Source organism: Rhinopithecus roxellana, chromosome 13, assembly GCF_007565055.1.
Source record: "Rhinopithecus roxellana isolate Shanxi Qingling chromosome 13, ASM756505v1, whole genome shotgun sequence".
In the NCBI taxonomy this organism is placed as follows: Eukaryota; Metazoa; Chordata; class Mammalia; order Primates; family Cercopithecidae; genus Rhinopithecus; species Rhinopithecus roxellana.
The window spans coordinates 9,181,291-9,196,907 of NC_044561.1; the positions used below are offsets into that span (position 1 = coordinate 9,181,291).

At 56.7% G+C, this 15,617-nt stretch overlaps 1 protein-coding gene across 4 annotated transcripts in view; it reads right to left on the bottom strand.

Moving 5' to 3' along the window:
* ARVCF (ARVCF delta catenin family member) overlaps nucleotides 1-12,010 on the bottom strand; it is a 56,256-nt gene extending 44,246 nt beyond the window's left edge. For 3 of the 4 annotated variants that reach the window (XM_010388447.2, XM_010388448.2, XM_010388446.2), the window contains exons 1-2: nucleotides 11,765-12,010; nucleotides 5,668-5,721 (exon numbers count right to left, since the gene is read on the bottom strand). The gene's annotated coding sequence lies outside the window, so the exon portion shown is untranslated. The remainder of the gene's footprint in view (nucleotides 1-5,667; nucleotides 5,722-11,764) is intronic. The other variant, XM_010388449.2, reaches the window with a different exon arrangement.
* Nucleotides 12,011-15,617: the final 3,607 nt, after the last annotated feature.

Genomic DNA, 15,617 nt, shown 5'->3' on the forward strand with positions numbered 1-15,617 from the left:
GCTTTAGGGGGGCACTCCCACAGGAACACTCCTACTGCATTGGACCTGACTCAAAGGATGCCCTCTGCTGTGGGTCAGGCACCCAGCCTGAGCCCAGGGAGGCTTCAATAACAGCCAGAGCCAACTGCAGCCAGTGGGACACAGGAGGCCCAAGGAGGGACCAGAGAGGCAAGCCCAGGGGCCTGGGATGCTCCAGGGAGGACAGAGACGAGGCGAGAGCTGGGGTAGACACAGGGGATGAAATGCACCAAACAGCCACTGCACTGTAGCCTGTGTACAGCTCAGGAGAGTCCCTGTACATGGCATGACCAGGGCCCTTGCTGGTGTCCTGAGCACTGCTGGCCTCCCCAGGTTGACCCCATAGCACAACCTCACCACCAGCCACGAGTCATCCTGAACAAGGGGCGGCACAGCGGGGGTGGCTGGCCAGCCTACACCAGGCTCTCCAGCCACAAAGAGAAGGTCTTCATGCAGCAGCCAGATCGCCGACCACCACCTGCCCACCAGCCCAAGGCTGGGACACAAAGAGGACACACATGAGCCCCTGGTCTGGCAGTGCCTCTGTCGGAGGCATGTGAACCAGAACAACTCCATCTTGAATAGGAGCTGGGTAAAATGAGGCTGACACCTACTGGGATGACTTCCCAGACTATTAAGGCATTCTAAGTCACAGAATGAGATAGGAAGTCGGCACAAAATACAGGTCATAAAGACCTTGCTGATAAAACAGTTTGCGGTAAATGAGCTGGCGAAAACCCACCAAAACCAAAATGGTCACAAGAGTGACCTCTGGTTGTCCTCACTGCTACACTCCCACCAGCGCCATGACAGTTTACACATGCCATGGCAATGTCAGGAAGTTACTCTGTATAGTCTAAAAAGGGGAGACATGAATAATCCACTTCTTGTTTAGCATTATCATCAAAAAATCATCATAAAAATGGGCAACCAGCAGCCCTCAGAGCTGCTGTCTGTGGAGTAGCCATTCTTTTATTCCTTTACTTTCTTAATAAACTTGCTTTCACTTTGCACTGTGGACTCGCCCTGAATTCTTTCTTGTGCAAGGTCTAAGAACCCTCTCTTGGGGTTTGGATCAGGACCCCTTTCCTGTAACAACTCTGCCTCAGGTCACAAGGATATTGGAGCCCATGACCCTCGAGGATGAGGCCAGTCCTCCCAGCAGCCTGGGCAAGGGACACCCTCCTGCTTCCCCATGAAAGGCCATGTGAGTTGGCCGGGCGCGGTGGCTCAAGCCTGTAATCCCAGCACTTTGGGAGGCCGAGACGGGTGGATTACGAGGTCAGGAGATAGAGACCATCCTGGCTAACATGGTGAAACCCCATCTCTACTAAAAAATACAAAAAACTAGCTGGGCGAGGTGGCTGGCGCCTGTAGTCCCAGCTACTCGGGAGGCTGAGGCGGGAGAACGGCGTAAAACCGGGAGGCGGAGTTTGCAGTGAGCTGAGATCCGGCCACTGCACTCCAGCCTGGGCGACAGAGCGAGACTCCGTCTCAAAAAAAAAAAAAAAAAAAAAAAGAAAGGCCATGTGAGCTGACGTCAGGAGAGTCACACCCCTCACCACAGGCTGGCTCAGGGGCTGTGGGCCCCGAGGTCCCAGCAGTGTCCGCAACCTTAGCATACAGCATCGAAAGGCCAGGCACCCACAGAGAGGGCCAGGTGGCTGTGGGGGCCCAGGCCTTACTCTCAGGAAATGGGTCCCAGGCACACCACAACCCTCGCAGGGGAGCCAGCCTGCTCCAGCAGTGCCAGCTCACAGGGAGTCCCACACAGGTCCCAGGGAGAAGAAACCACACCCCCCCCCCCCAGAGAACGACCACACACAACCCCTAGAGGCACACACAGGATACTTGGGACACCTGCCAGCAGACCGACAGCCAGGAGGCCCCCCACCCCGATCTTTACAACACCGGCAACCACAAACTGTAAGACACGAAGGCGTTGGGGCGTTTCCATTTTCTAATCACAGAAGACACTAGTCAAGAAACAGTTCAGGCTGGGCGCGGTGGCTCATGCCTATAATCCCAGCACTTTGGGAGGCTGAGGTGGGAGGATCACCTGAGGTCAGGAGTTCAACACCAGCCTGGCCAACATGGCGAAACCCCATCTCTATTTAAAAAAAAAAAAAAAAAATTACAAAAATTAAACCGGGGATGGTGGCAGGCGCCTGTAATCCCAGCTACTCGGGAGGCTGAGGCAGGAGAATTGCTTGAACCTGGGAGGTGAAGATTGCAGTGAGCTGATGATGCACCACTGCACCCCAGCCTGGGTGACAGAGGGAGACTGTCACAAAACAAACAAACAAAAAGGAAATAGTTCAGATGCAGCTGTAAAAACAAAGTTAAATCACTGCTGCCCGTTCACATCAGAATAAATACTAGTTGGTGCTATGGGCTGAATGTGTGCCCAAAGTCCATGTGCTGGAAACTTAATTCCCAACACAACAGTGTTGAAAGTGGGACCTCTAAGAGATGTTTAGGTCACAAGGGCTCTGCACATGAATGGATTAATTCCGTTACTGTGGAAGTGGATTTGTTATCTCGGGCGCAGGTTCCTGATAAAAGGACGGGTTCTGCCTCCTTCAGCGCTCTCTCACCTGTGCTCCTGCCCTTCTGCCACCTCCTGGTCCTGGGGTATGCAGTGACAAGAAGGCCCTCGCCAGATGTGGCCCCTCAATCCTGGACTTCCCCGTCTCCAGAATTGTTAGAAATAAGTCTTTGTTTTTCAGGAATTAGCCAGTCTCAGGTATTCTGATACAGCAGCACCAAATGGACTAAGACAGACAGATTAAATCCTGTGTACAAAACTAAAGGAAAAATACCTTCTAGAAGAAAAGACAGGTGCATGTTTATCTGGCTATATGCTAGGGAGGGTGACTACACAGAGTGACGGAATATCTAAAAATGGAGAAAGGCCGGGTGTGGTGGCTCACGCCTGTAATCCCAGCACTTTGGGAGGCCGAGGCGGGCAGATCACGAGGTCAGGAGATCGAGACCATCCTGGCTAACAGGGTGAAACCCTGTCTCCACTAAAAATACAAAAAATTAGCCGGGCGTGGTGGCGGGCGCCTGTAATCCCAGCTACACGGGAGGCTGAGGCAGGAGAATGATGTGAACCCGGGAGGCGGAGCTTGCAGTGAGCCGAGATCACACCACTACACTCCAGCCTGGGGGACAGAGCGAGACTCTGTCTCAAAAAATAATAATAAAAAATAAAACTTAAAAAATAAAATAAAAATGGGGAAAAATCCAACAGACTTCACCACAAAATGTGAAACATTCTTGACATCAAAAATGATAATAAACGAAAATTAAAAGGGTGAGAAAAATGTACAGCAGACAGAAAAATGAGTGAAGAATGAATATCTTTTATATATAAGGACTCACATAACGGCTGAGAAACCCATCAAAACCCAAGAGAAAGCCCGGCACGGGGGCCAGGCAGCCACAGGAGACGAAGCCGCAACACCCCGCAGGCACATGGCGGCTGATGGAGGAGGCCAGGCTGGTGCTGATCTCTGACAGGACACCACTGCTGGTCAGCTATGGGAAAGGGCAGGGCATCTGTGTCCCCGCCAGCTCTTCTCACCCAGGCCTGGTCTCAGCGTGCACTACCCCATCACACCCTCCCAGCTCCCCCTCCTAAGGGAGCCCTGCTACTCATCACCATCTTGTAACTCCACAGTTGGCCACTGGTTTCTCCGTCTGTTGTGTTGTTTCTCTGCATGTCTCCTCAACCCGGCTGGGAGCTCCTCAGGGGAAGGGCTGGGCCTGATGTGTCTGTGATGCCCAGGACTCAGCATGAGGCTGGGTGAGTGGGTGCTGAGTATGGCAACACATGGGTGTTTATATCAGCCCCTGTCCCAGTTGAGCCCTGAGGCTCCCTCCTGCTGTGGGCAGGACCACACCTCAGGGCCCAGCAGAGCAGGCAGCCACAAGCCAGGGCCCAGGTTGCCCAGGCCAGCACCACACCAGCACCCAGAGCAGACATGACAAATCAATCACCACAGCAGACCAGAATAAACAATCACCACATTCCAGGTGGGCAGGACAGGAGATGGGGAAAGGCAGAGAAAGAGGCACAGAGAGGGCCACAGAGAAACACAGAGAAGACCAAGAACTGGAAGGGAGAGGGAAAAGGAGGGACAAGAAAGGAGCAAGCAACAGGAGGGAGAGTGAGCAAGTGTGCCTGCGCAGCCTTGGACCTGCCCAGCCAACCACCCTCCTGCGGGCCTTGTTACCAGGGCTGTTGTTTGGCATCTGGCTGACCTGGCCTCCCTGAAGTGTGGTGGCCTATGAGGAGTTAAGGCCAGTGGGACAGCTCCTCTTGCCACCCTAAGATGCCCCATCCCCATGCCACAAGCAACCCAAGTACCTTGCCTGAGCCTCTTTGTCCCAACCCAGAAGACCCTGCATAGCCAAATGTCCTGAGCAGTGACATTCTCGGGCAGACGCTGATCCTCCCACACAGCCAGGAGGCAGCAGACCCAGCTCCCACTAGGCTGATCTAGCTGGCAACTTTCCACGCCCAAGGACTTGGGAACAGGCAAGGAGTCAGTCATCCTGTCCCTCCCCTCTGTCCTAGAGCCCTCAGCCCAGGTCACTCAGGCATCCGGAGGCCATGGCCTTCTCCCTACCACTTAAGCACAGCACTGGTTGGGCCACGCCTCCACACTGGGCACTAAGTGTCACTGAGAAACCACAGGGCTGTCAGCCATGCCTCCCACAGAGACTGCTTTCTGGGGGGACAGGCAAATGGCCAGGGTGGGACTGAAGGAACAAGAACGGCCAGGAGCCATTCTTTTAAGTCATCACCCACTCTGCAGAATAGCATAGCACCCATCACGACAAAACCCTGTTAGCGTGGCTATGAGCAGGGTATGCCTTACCACCCTTCAGAGGGTCCTGGGGGACATGGACCACTCAGCCTCCAACCCTGCCACGCTCCAACCTGGGCACTATGCCTCAGTCCCACTGGAGCTAGCAGCCATGATAAGCAGAGGAATCCCCAACACAGATAATACCCGAGGCCACGGGCCAGTACACGTGGTCTATGGCTGTGATCAGAGCCCGTTCAGACTATTCAGTTACGGGCTGTCTGCAGCCATTTTCATCCTACAATGGCAGAGCACTGCAACTGTGACAGAGACCATAAGGCTTGCAAAATTGAATTACTCTCTGACCCTTTCAGACAAAGTTTTGTGTGCCTGGCCTCCAGGACTATCCTCTGTCCCTGTGGCTCCAGTCTCCCAGGGGCAAGTGAATGGCTGTGCCAATACTGGATGCCACTGCGGCTGGCATACTAGCTAAGGCAGGTGAAGAGCAGACCCAGTGAATGTCCAAACCAACACCAACCAGCAACCTAGTCAGCCAGCCCCAAACAGGCTTGTCCCTAAAGCCAGACATCAAAACAGTGGCTGCTGTCCATATTCAGGCCAGTAACAAACTGGCCTGAAGCTGGGAGGCAGGAGGCCCTCACATCCACCCTGTCCAGCCCAGGAGCTGTGCCCACCCAGGGTGAGAAGGACCAGGAGCACACCATGTCCACGGCCACAGTCCATCCCTGTCACCCCCACCCTCCAGGCCCACAAAAACACTCTGCTGTCCATGTGGGAGAGGATGTCCCCAAGCTAAACCCAGGCCACTCACCTGTCTTGAGGGGAGATCAGCATGTCCTGATGCCCACCCTGTGGGCTCTGGCTCCTGCAGGGAAACCAGAAGACACAAGTGAGGTCAATCCAGCTGGTAAGTCCCTGCTGGATAAAGGTACACCAGCCCAGACCGTCCTCTAAGAAGGACTTTGTCAAGCCTGACCTGAAGGTCATCCCATGGTGCTCCTGACTCATAACCACACACTCATGTGTACCTTCTTGTCCCCACGTGTCCAGGACTGCAGTTGACACTGGGCTGCCAGGGTTCCTTGTCAGCATTTCTAATGCTGTTGACCATCCTTCAGGAACGTGATCCTTCAGAAATGTGGACGGATAATGATGTCTTCCCCATCACACACAGCACAGCAGGAGGACTCCCACCCCAGGGTAGCCAGGCTCAGGTCCTGCTGGCCCACGCCCTGCTGGCCCACGTAGGTGCTCATAGCTCCACAAGGCACCTGCTCTACCTCCCTGGAGTCTGCTCCTGCCTTGTAGGCCAGGCCATGTGCCTCTCCTGAGGTTCCCTGAGGCCAACACAGATCCTGGGCCCTCCCAGGCAGGCAGCTGCCCCCAACAGTCTCCAGGACAGGGAAGGCAGGGAAGCAGGCAGGTTCCTGGCCCTGGAGCGGAGGCCAGGTATGAATGACCATTTGTCTGGGACGGGGGACCTGGCACTCAAGCCTGGGGTGCTCAGGCTTATGGGCTGGAGCAGGAGACAAAGGGGTGCCTGTGCTCACACAGCCTTCAGCCTTCCTCAGGGAAGGACCCTGCGGTTTCCTGTCTCAGCCAATGGCCCCGGGGACACATTCCCTCTCGTTATATCTAGGCCTGGGGATGTTGCCAGAATGTTCATGTCGTAAAAATGAAAAACAGGACACCGCAGACAGACAGGGAAGGGCTGGGCCTCGGACGGGAGGCCGTCTCTGGGGGACATGGGTAATGAGAGCTCTCTCCCTCAGCTCTACGGTGTTTTCTAGATGGTTCTGGGGCTCTGCCCAATAGTCCTTTGTGGTCATGGTCCATTCTGGCGCCCCCATGGTGTGTCTCCCTGTCTCCCAACAGCCTCTTCATCATGGGAAGGGGTCCAAGTGAGGGTGGGCGACAGGCTACGCCTCAGGGTGGGATCATGGGGGATGGGACACGGGGCCTGAGGCAGGGAAGAACCAGGGACCAAGCCAGGCACATGTGCATATGCATGTGTGTGCATGTGAATATGAGTGTGTGTATGTGCCTGAGAGGGGCGGGCCCGGCTGGGAGCCCACCCACCAGCACTGCGTCCCCAAGAAGAGATGCTGCTCCTACTCCAAGGTCTGAGGCTTAGGAACCAGCTTTTGCTCTGAGTGTGACATTTCTAGGAAACCTCTGCTTTTAGCTTAAGTGTTCACATAGGTTTTGAACCACAGAGAACCATGTGACGTTTTTAAATCAGCCCTGATAAGCACCAGCCCCTCCCGAGGAGTCACCATGTGCCACAGACTCACGACACACTGGCTGTGAGCCATCATCTCACTGACACTACCAGGTGCCTCAGGTTGGCTATATACCCCATTTTACACATGGAGAAACTGGGTCCAGGCCAGACAGTGGCTGGGCCAGGATTTAACTCAGGTCTTCCTGCCCCCAGGGCCTCCCAAAGTCCCCCACCCAGATGGGGAAGTGTGGCCAAAGAAGAACACGGCTCTTTACTCATGGGCCTCCCACCTCATGGGGTCCAGCCAGGCCAAGAACCTGCAACCATATGGGAGAACCAATAGGAGACCCCGGGAAGGGGTTCAAGTGAGGCACTGGAGAGGGCTTCCCCCAGAAGATGGGTGGGAGCAGAGAACAGCAGCACCACAGGAGGCTGGATGGTAGGAGCAGCCAGAGCTGCAGGTCTCCTTCCTAAGGGTACGTTAGCCACAGCAGTATCGTACAGGCAGGGGCAGAGCAGAGCATCTGTGGCCAACCTAAGGGAGCTCTGGGCAGTGGACGGACAGAGGGATGACAGGCAGGACAGTGATGTGAAGGCAGAACTAGTGATGGGATCATATGGAAAGGTAGGGGGTGCACACCTTGGGGAGCCCCCCGAGTACCACTTCAAGGCTGCTCTGCAGGCCCTGAGGTCACCTGCCTGGCCAAGGACCCAGTACCAGCTGCCTCAAGGCCGGGGGACGACCACACCCTTTATTGGGCCCTTTCCCCCAGTGAGGATGGCCTGGCATGGGCCCCCCAACTAAACTCTCCAGACCCAGTGGCTGGCCACGGGGCTCTGCCAGCCCCTGGCTACACCCCACTGATGCCCTAGGAAGGCCTGTGGTTCTGGCACGGTATCCATGGTCCAATCAAAGGGTTGAGAGGTCTCATACTGGGGCATGAGCCTGGCCCAGGCCACAAAGCCAGATTAGCAAGCTACAGCCCCTTGGATGGCTGACAGCACGGGGCAGCTCCCATGGGTACACACTGGGCCCAGAACTGGGATAGAGGATGCAGCCCGGGCTGGGTAGGCAGTGAGGAGCCCAGGTGAGCTCATTCTGCACTCCCTGAAATGTGGTCTCAGCAGGCCACCACCTCCCCAAGTCTCCTCACTTCCTGCTCTGTGAGCGGGAAGTGACACTGACTGCAGGTAGCTGAGAACATGCCCTGGTAACAGCCAATGCAGGCAGGTGCGTGGAGTGCCCCGTGGCCACTGGACAGGGAAGGTCCTTGCTGCTCAATGACAATGGTGTCCACTACAGCAAAACCCAGTGTTCTCCTAGGCCTGCTGCCACTCTGGGCACATAGTGAGAACACGCCCACTTCTACTGTGGACACTGAGACACAGCCCACACCTGGGAAGGCCTGGGAGGCCCCTGGAAACACACTTGAAGGACACTGCACTTTTGGGGCTACATAGGCACAGGGCTAGTCTTTCACTATCCCCACTGAGCCTGTGTGTGGTCACCCACCATTTGGCCTTCAGGCCTCCTTCCGTCTGCACTAAGTGTGTGAGGGGCACCAAGGGGACTTGCTTGGCTCCTCTCTAACTCCAGGCCCTCCACAGGCAGCTCAGAGGCTGAGCTCCGGTCATCCAAGCCAGTAGTCTGGGGAAGGGTCCTGGTCTGCTGCAGGAAGCTGGGTGGAGCCAGTCTTGCCTGCCATGGCGGTCCCAGCTGCCCTCTGGTGGCCACGCTCGGCTCCCCATTGCTTTGCAAGAGATGGCAGTCCCTCAGTCAGCAGGGGCAGTGGGAAGGACCTGTGCCTAACTGGTTATGGGGTGGGGTGAACTCTGTGGCCCCAGGCATCCACCAGCTCTGGGTCATCTTCCTGACCTGAAATAGGCCGAGATGTGAAGCCCCTGAGCCAGGAAAGCCTACTAAGGGATCCTTGATACCGTGTCTCCTCAGAGTAACCCAAGACTTCATCTTGGGTTTTTCTGGGTTTTTTTTTTTTTGAGACGAAGTCTCGCCCTGTCACCCAGGCTGGAGTGTGATGGCACGATCTTGGCTCACTGCAACTTCTGCCTCCCGGGTTCAGGCAACCCTCCTGCCTCAGTCTCCCCAGCAGCGGGGATTATAGGCATGTGCCACCAGGCCCAGCTAATTTTTTTGTATTTTTAGTAGAAACAGGGTTTCACCATATTGGCCAGGCTGGTCTCAAACTCCTGACCTCATGTGATCTGCCTGCCTGCCTCGGCCTCCCAAAGTGTTGGGATTACAGGCAAGAGCCACCGTGACCAGTCCATCCTGGTTTTTTTTGTTTGTTTGTTTTTTGAGACAGAGTCTCACTCTATCACCCAGGCTGGAGAAGAGTGGTGTGATCTCGGCTCACTGTAACCCTCACCTCACCTCCCTGGTTCAAACAATTCTGCATCAGCCTCCCAAGTAGCTGGGACTACAGGCACATGCCACCATGACTGGCTAATTTTTGTATTTTTAGTAGAGACGGGGTTTCGCCATGTTGGCCAGGCTCGTGCCTAACTCTTGACCTCAGGTGATCCGCCTGCCTTGGCCTCCCAAAGTGTTGGGATTACAGGCGTGAGCCACCACGACTGGCCTCATCCTGGTCTTAACTGAAGCTGGTGGCAAAAGAACAGACACCTCCCCACGACTAAGCCACCATCAGGGAAGTCCCCAGGACCCCCAAGGCCCACCTGGTGCTCTGCAGTGCTGTCCCTGGACTCCCACCCTCCATTCCTGGCCCCATCTACAGAGTGGGCCCTGACTCCCTATCCCAACTCTACCCTGTCACTCCCTCTGCCAGGGCCAGGTGGGGAACACGACAGATGGGCTAGACAGAGGGTGATGCCTGGCATCCATGCGCAGAGCTCGCTGCTCCTCCCAGAGACTGGGGATCCTGCTGCTCCTGCTCCTCCTGTCCTCACTCCAGACAGCCTCATGCTCCCCCAGGCCAGACTCCTGGGGTGACGGAGCACAGTGAACTCACCCTGAATCCCTAGTAGCACAAACAGAAGGAGGGGTGCTACCCTACCCTCACAGAGCCACAGAGATGCAGAGGGAGGGAGCACACTGCAGGGCCACCTCTGGAAGGGGTGCCAGAGCAAACATGGGAGCCCAGCAGCCCAGATGTGGTGGGTGGGGAGGCTCAAATTTAGCAGGACTGAAGGTCAGACCTTGTTCTCCCAGGAAGCACCTTGGTCAGGAGGTTCTTGTGTTTATGCAGAAAAATGTGACAGGGCAGCTCAGCCAAGAGCTGGGCAGGGGCTGGCTTGGCTGTGCTCAACTACCCTCTCAGCTGGGACTTGAGTCCCTTAGCGAATGTTCTGTGCCCAGTCCTCTGCTGGGCCCTGGTGGACCGCAAAATGGGGGTAGGGTGGGGTCAGGTGACAATTGGGAGCAGACATTGTAGACAGGATGCGGCAAGACTGGGGGAAATGCCTTCCCAGACACGCTGTGGTTCACACTGTGGCCTGACCTAAGGCCTGGATCACCTGCTCAGGAACTGACTGGCCACTGGCATGGCACACTGGGCAAGAGAGCGCTGACTGCCCCCTGCATTCAGCACCATCTCAGCTCCAATACAGTGAGTACAAGACAGGTAACACCCGCCCTGTTTGGACCAGACCTCTAACCACAGCCTGGATCCCAGACCAAAGGCAGATAAGGCAGTAGTAACGAAGTAGGAAGAAGTAAAGGCAGCTAACCCAGAGAAGCTAAGGTCAGGAGAGGTGGAGGCTCCCACTGCACCCCGCTGGCCCATACCATAGAGAAGGCTTCCCCCACAGCGGTGTGGGTACCCACCTGAGGTTATTAGCAGCATGAAGAGCCTACTTTAAAAAACACCCACAGGGCACCTTTATTTTCCTTATTTCTAAATATGCCTGGGTGTAGGGAAAGGGAGCTGAAGTCCTTTGGTTCCATTTTAAGTATGTTACGTTACACATAGCTAAGAAACGGTGAAATTTTATAAGCAGCCAATATTTAATTATTTAAAAATTAAAATAGGCTGGAGATCCCAGGCCATCTGCCCAGGGCGACTCCCCAGCAAACCGAGCAGAGGCTCCCAGAGTGCAGAAGACATGCTCTGCACGGGCCCCGAGGGGGCGCAGGCCGACGTGGGGAGGGAGACCCAGGCCGGGAATCCAGGTGGCGTGCCCTCGCTCACCACCGAGGCGGCAGGAGCAGCGCGGCGCGAGGACATCCCTCCGGGCCGTCGGTGCCCCTGCGTTTCCCGACGGCGCGCTGCCCCAGGAAAGTTCCCGGCCTGCCGCCCCTCGGGCCGCTGGAAAGTTTCCGTGGCCGCAGGGCCCTGGCAGCTAGGCGACAAGCGTCGAGCGGGGCTGACACGGCTGCGGGGTCGGGCCACGCTCAGCTGGAGAGCTCGACGCAAGGCGCCCGGCCGGGTCGAGTAGGGCTCCGAGACCGCGCACAAAGAGACCCGCCCCCTCCCCCGGCCCGAGGTCTCCAGCGCCGCAGAGCGCACGGACAAGATGCGGGTGGGGCGGAGATTGACTCCGAAGCCCGGCCCAGACCCTTGCCCTGATCTCGACTCCGGGCACAGGACCCAGGCCGGACCGCCGCCCGGAACGCGTCCCAGATCTGCAGCCCCGCCCCCAGTCCCGGCTTCGACCCGCGGCCCCAGCCCCGGGTCCCGCACCCCGCCCACTGGCTCAAGCTTACCTGGAGCGCAGCGTGGGCGGCTGCGCAGCGTGGAAGGCTCCGCAGCGCGGCCCCGGACCCAGAAGGGCGTCCCCGGGTCCCTCGGCGCGCAGGGAGCGGCGTTCTCAGGGCGGGGCGCGGCGAGGGTCGCCGTCCACTGGGCCGCAACTCAGGCCGGTGCGGGGACCGCCCCCTCCCTCTGGACCCAGCACGCAACCCGAGACCCTGTGCCAGCCCTCCCGCCCTCACGCGGCCCGTGTGCAAAGCGGGACGGGCCGGCAACGCGGGACTCCGCCCCGCCCCATCTGACCGCAAATTTTCCCATTGGCCGAGAGACCCGGCGCGGCACGGCAACCGGCGCCGATTGGACGGGTGCGCGGAGATGACGGCTCTCCATTGGGCCTTCGGGATGTCAGTCCCGGCGGCTGACCGGCCCCCTCGCGGAGGGGCCGAGGCCCCGGCACCTGTCCGAACCTTTGCGGTGGTGGTGGCCGGGTAAGCGGGGCCGCTTCCTCCCAGCCGAGTTACGAGAACATCCCCCGACCATCCAGCCCCGAGCAGGGACTGGTAGGGCCGGCGCCCCTTCCCCGGATTCCGGCCGCGTAGCCTCCATTACCACCCCCAGTTCACAGGTATCCTTCTTCAGCCCCTGCTACTCGCTGTGCGCTGCGCGGTGCGCGCCGCGCCTTCCTGTCGACATCGAATTGTATTTCTCACGCTAACCGCGAGGGAGAGTTCTGCCACTATCCCCATTTTATAGTTGGGAAACAGCCTCAGAGAGGTTCTGACTTGCTTGAACACAGTCGTCTGACCCTGGGGACTCTCTCACCCTCACCGCCCCTGGGCCCCCGGAGCGGGGCGGCCGTGGAGGTAGGCTGCCTTATTTCCGAGGGCAGGAAGGGACCCCTTCGGTAAACCAGGGGCTCACCTCCCCCACCAGGCCTGGATGTGGAGACCTCTTAGGCTTGTTCCATCTTTCAGGTCCCCCATGGGGCCGCCTTTCCTTATTACCTCCTCCTGGCATCCTCACAGCCCCACAGCTCTCCATCTGGGGAAGCGGAGTTGTGCGTTTATGGCCCCCGTACTGCTGTCCCATTTTCTCCACCTTACCTAGAGTCAGAAAGAAACGCGGCTTCACTGCCTGTTGAGATTAGCATGGTTGCGTTTCCTATCCAGATTGAGAGTACCTGACATGAGTGGGACCATGACCCTCCGCCCGCCAGCTCCGCGTAACCTTGTGGTGTGGGGGGAACCAGCAGGGATGCTGCCCAGTGGGCTTTTCTAGGGGGAGGTCCTAAGATGACTTCTTGGCCAGTGACCCTGGCTCATGCATGCTGTCAGCCTTTCCTGCCCTGGATGCACCTGGAGATGACCAGTTCCTCAGCTCATTGCATTCCCCAAGGCCACCTGGGGAACCAAACTGCCCACAACCGTGCTCATGGGTGGTGGAGGGGTGTGACCAGACACTCTTGTCTTTTCCACCCATATTGGGAGTCCAGTGTGTTCACCCAATCATTCCTTGGCCAGGACAAAGAAAATGAAATGGCCCAAGGCAAGGACTCACTGCTGGGGCCACCGCTGGGTCCATCTGTGTGCTGGCAGCATGGTGAATCGATCCCAGCTACCTTTCAGAGCCAGGCAGCTACTATCAATCGATTGGAGCTGGCACTTCATGTGCCAGTTGGCCTCCTGGCATAGGGTTGTTGCTTGCTGCTCTGGGAGGGCAGAATAAAGTATCTGTCCCTAGAATAGGGGCCCTCACAAGCCAGGTAGCTGTCATCCTCTGGAGCAGCACCATGGTGACATTCTGGCCCAGGTACTGTGTAGCTGAGGGGTCGTTTCCTCCATTTAGGAGTAGACATAATGAGTCCAGCTGTCCCCAGCCATCTCTCCAAGGCCACTGGACCCTGGTTCTGCTGGAGCCCCTCTTCTCACAGTGACCTCATAGTCCTGTACCACCCCCTCCCCAGACTTGCAAGGACTGGACAGACCTCTGTTGAAAGAGCACAAAAGAGAGAACCATACACCAACATCTGTGCAAGTGAGACTACCTCTCCCCTCTTCACCACCCCTACCACCCATAGGGTTACAGAGACTTGTCTGCCCTTGGCAGGCAGGATCACTGGCTGAGGTCAGAGGATGTGGGGGCAGCACCAATTCAAATAGGACTAAGGACTGCTGTCCAGCAGTTGGCCCATTAGGCTGCAGCCAGGGGTCAGAAACACAGCCAGGGAGGCTGGGCGCAGTGGCTCATGCCTGTAATCCCAGCACTTTGGGAGGCCAAGGCAGGCGAATCACCAGAGGTCAGGAGTTTGAGACCAGCCTGGCCAACATAGCAAAACCCCATCTCTACTAAAAGAATACCAAAAAAAGGTAGCTGGGCATGGTGGTAGACACCCATAGTCCCAGCTACTTGGGAGGCTGAGGCAGGAGATCCCTTGAACCTGGGAGGCGGAGGTTGCAGTGAGCTGAGACTGAACCACTGCACTGCAGCCTAGAAGACAGAGCAAGACTCCATCTCAAAAAAAAGAAAAAAAGAAAAGAAAGAAAAATACAGCAAGGGAGACCACAGGGACCAGTAGCCCAGTGTCCTCCCTCTCTCATATTGTCACCTAGCTCCATAGGGACAGCTGTGGGGCCCACAGGGAAAGTCACAGAGAGAAAATGCTTTCAGCTGGATATCAAGAAGAACTTTTCAACAGTTGGAGCTGTTGAAACCAAAAGAGTGGCCACAGGAGGTAGTGAGCTTCCTATCTAAGTTTATGTGCAATTAGAGGTTGGATGCCAGTGAGCCTGTTGCAGCCCCAAGCTCCCAGGGCTTAGGTGCCCACCCTAGACCCATCTCATCTGCTGTCACCTGTTTCCTGGCATCACATGTCATCCAGACTGGAGTGTCAGTGGTAACAAAGAACATCAGAGTGTCTTCTCTGGCTCTGTCTAGCTGGGAAAAGTGTGGCTGGGGGTGGGGTTGGCCCAAGGCCACAAGCTATGACAGAACAGGAAGCAAACCACCATCTGACATGTTACTGCATCCCTCTTTGTGGGCAAAGGGAAACCTTAGTCAACTCATGTCCAGCTTTGAGGTGCATGGTCTGGTGCTTTGGGGCAGCCCACTCTGCAGCTGCTGCCATGAACCCCAGGGCAGAGCCCATCACCCCCAAGCCCCAGATCCCACTTGTCCACCATCACCACCTCTTGGCCCTATAGATTGCATAGGTTTGGCTGCTCAGAGGGAAATCACTGGTACCAGCCCTACACGATCCCACTGCTGGATGGTGGAAGAGACAACCATGTCTGGCTGGGTCTGCAGCCCACTAGCCATGAGTCCCTGGACATCTGGAGTCCTTGGTTTACTCATGTTGTGAAAGGTTCTGTTGGATTCCAGGAGAAACACGGATAAGACAGCAAAAGTGTGGAGCACAACGGGTCTGCATGTAGGTCCAGGTTAGACTCTTGCCTTTGCTAATTACCAGCCAGGTTCTTCCCATCCCTGAGCCCCAGTTTTCTGCAGGGCATCAGGGCACCTACGTCTTCAACGCAGGTTGAAGCTAATCTGGCCTCTCATGCTTGCCACCTTTTTTGACTTCAACTGAATGACATAACTCCTCCAAGTCTCAGTGTTTACATCTATCAAGTGGGGTGAAACAACTGCTGACCCAGACATTGGGTTTAGAGTGCTTTACACATTATCATTATCCCTAACGTCCTTGTCATCCATGTCATAGTTTTTTGAGTGCTCACTCTTTGAGGCAGGGCATGGGCCTCTGGGCTTTGACTCTCCACCTTTCTGCCACATAGGCCCAGGCACAGCCCGGAGGCCACTGGAGCAGGAGTCCCAGCTCATGCCTCTGTCCTGTTGGGAGGGCCCCAGTCA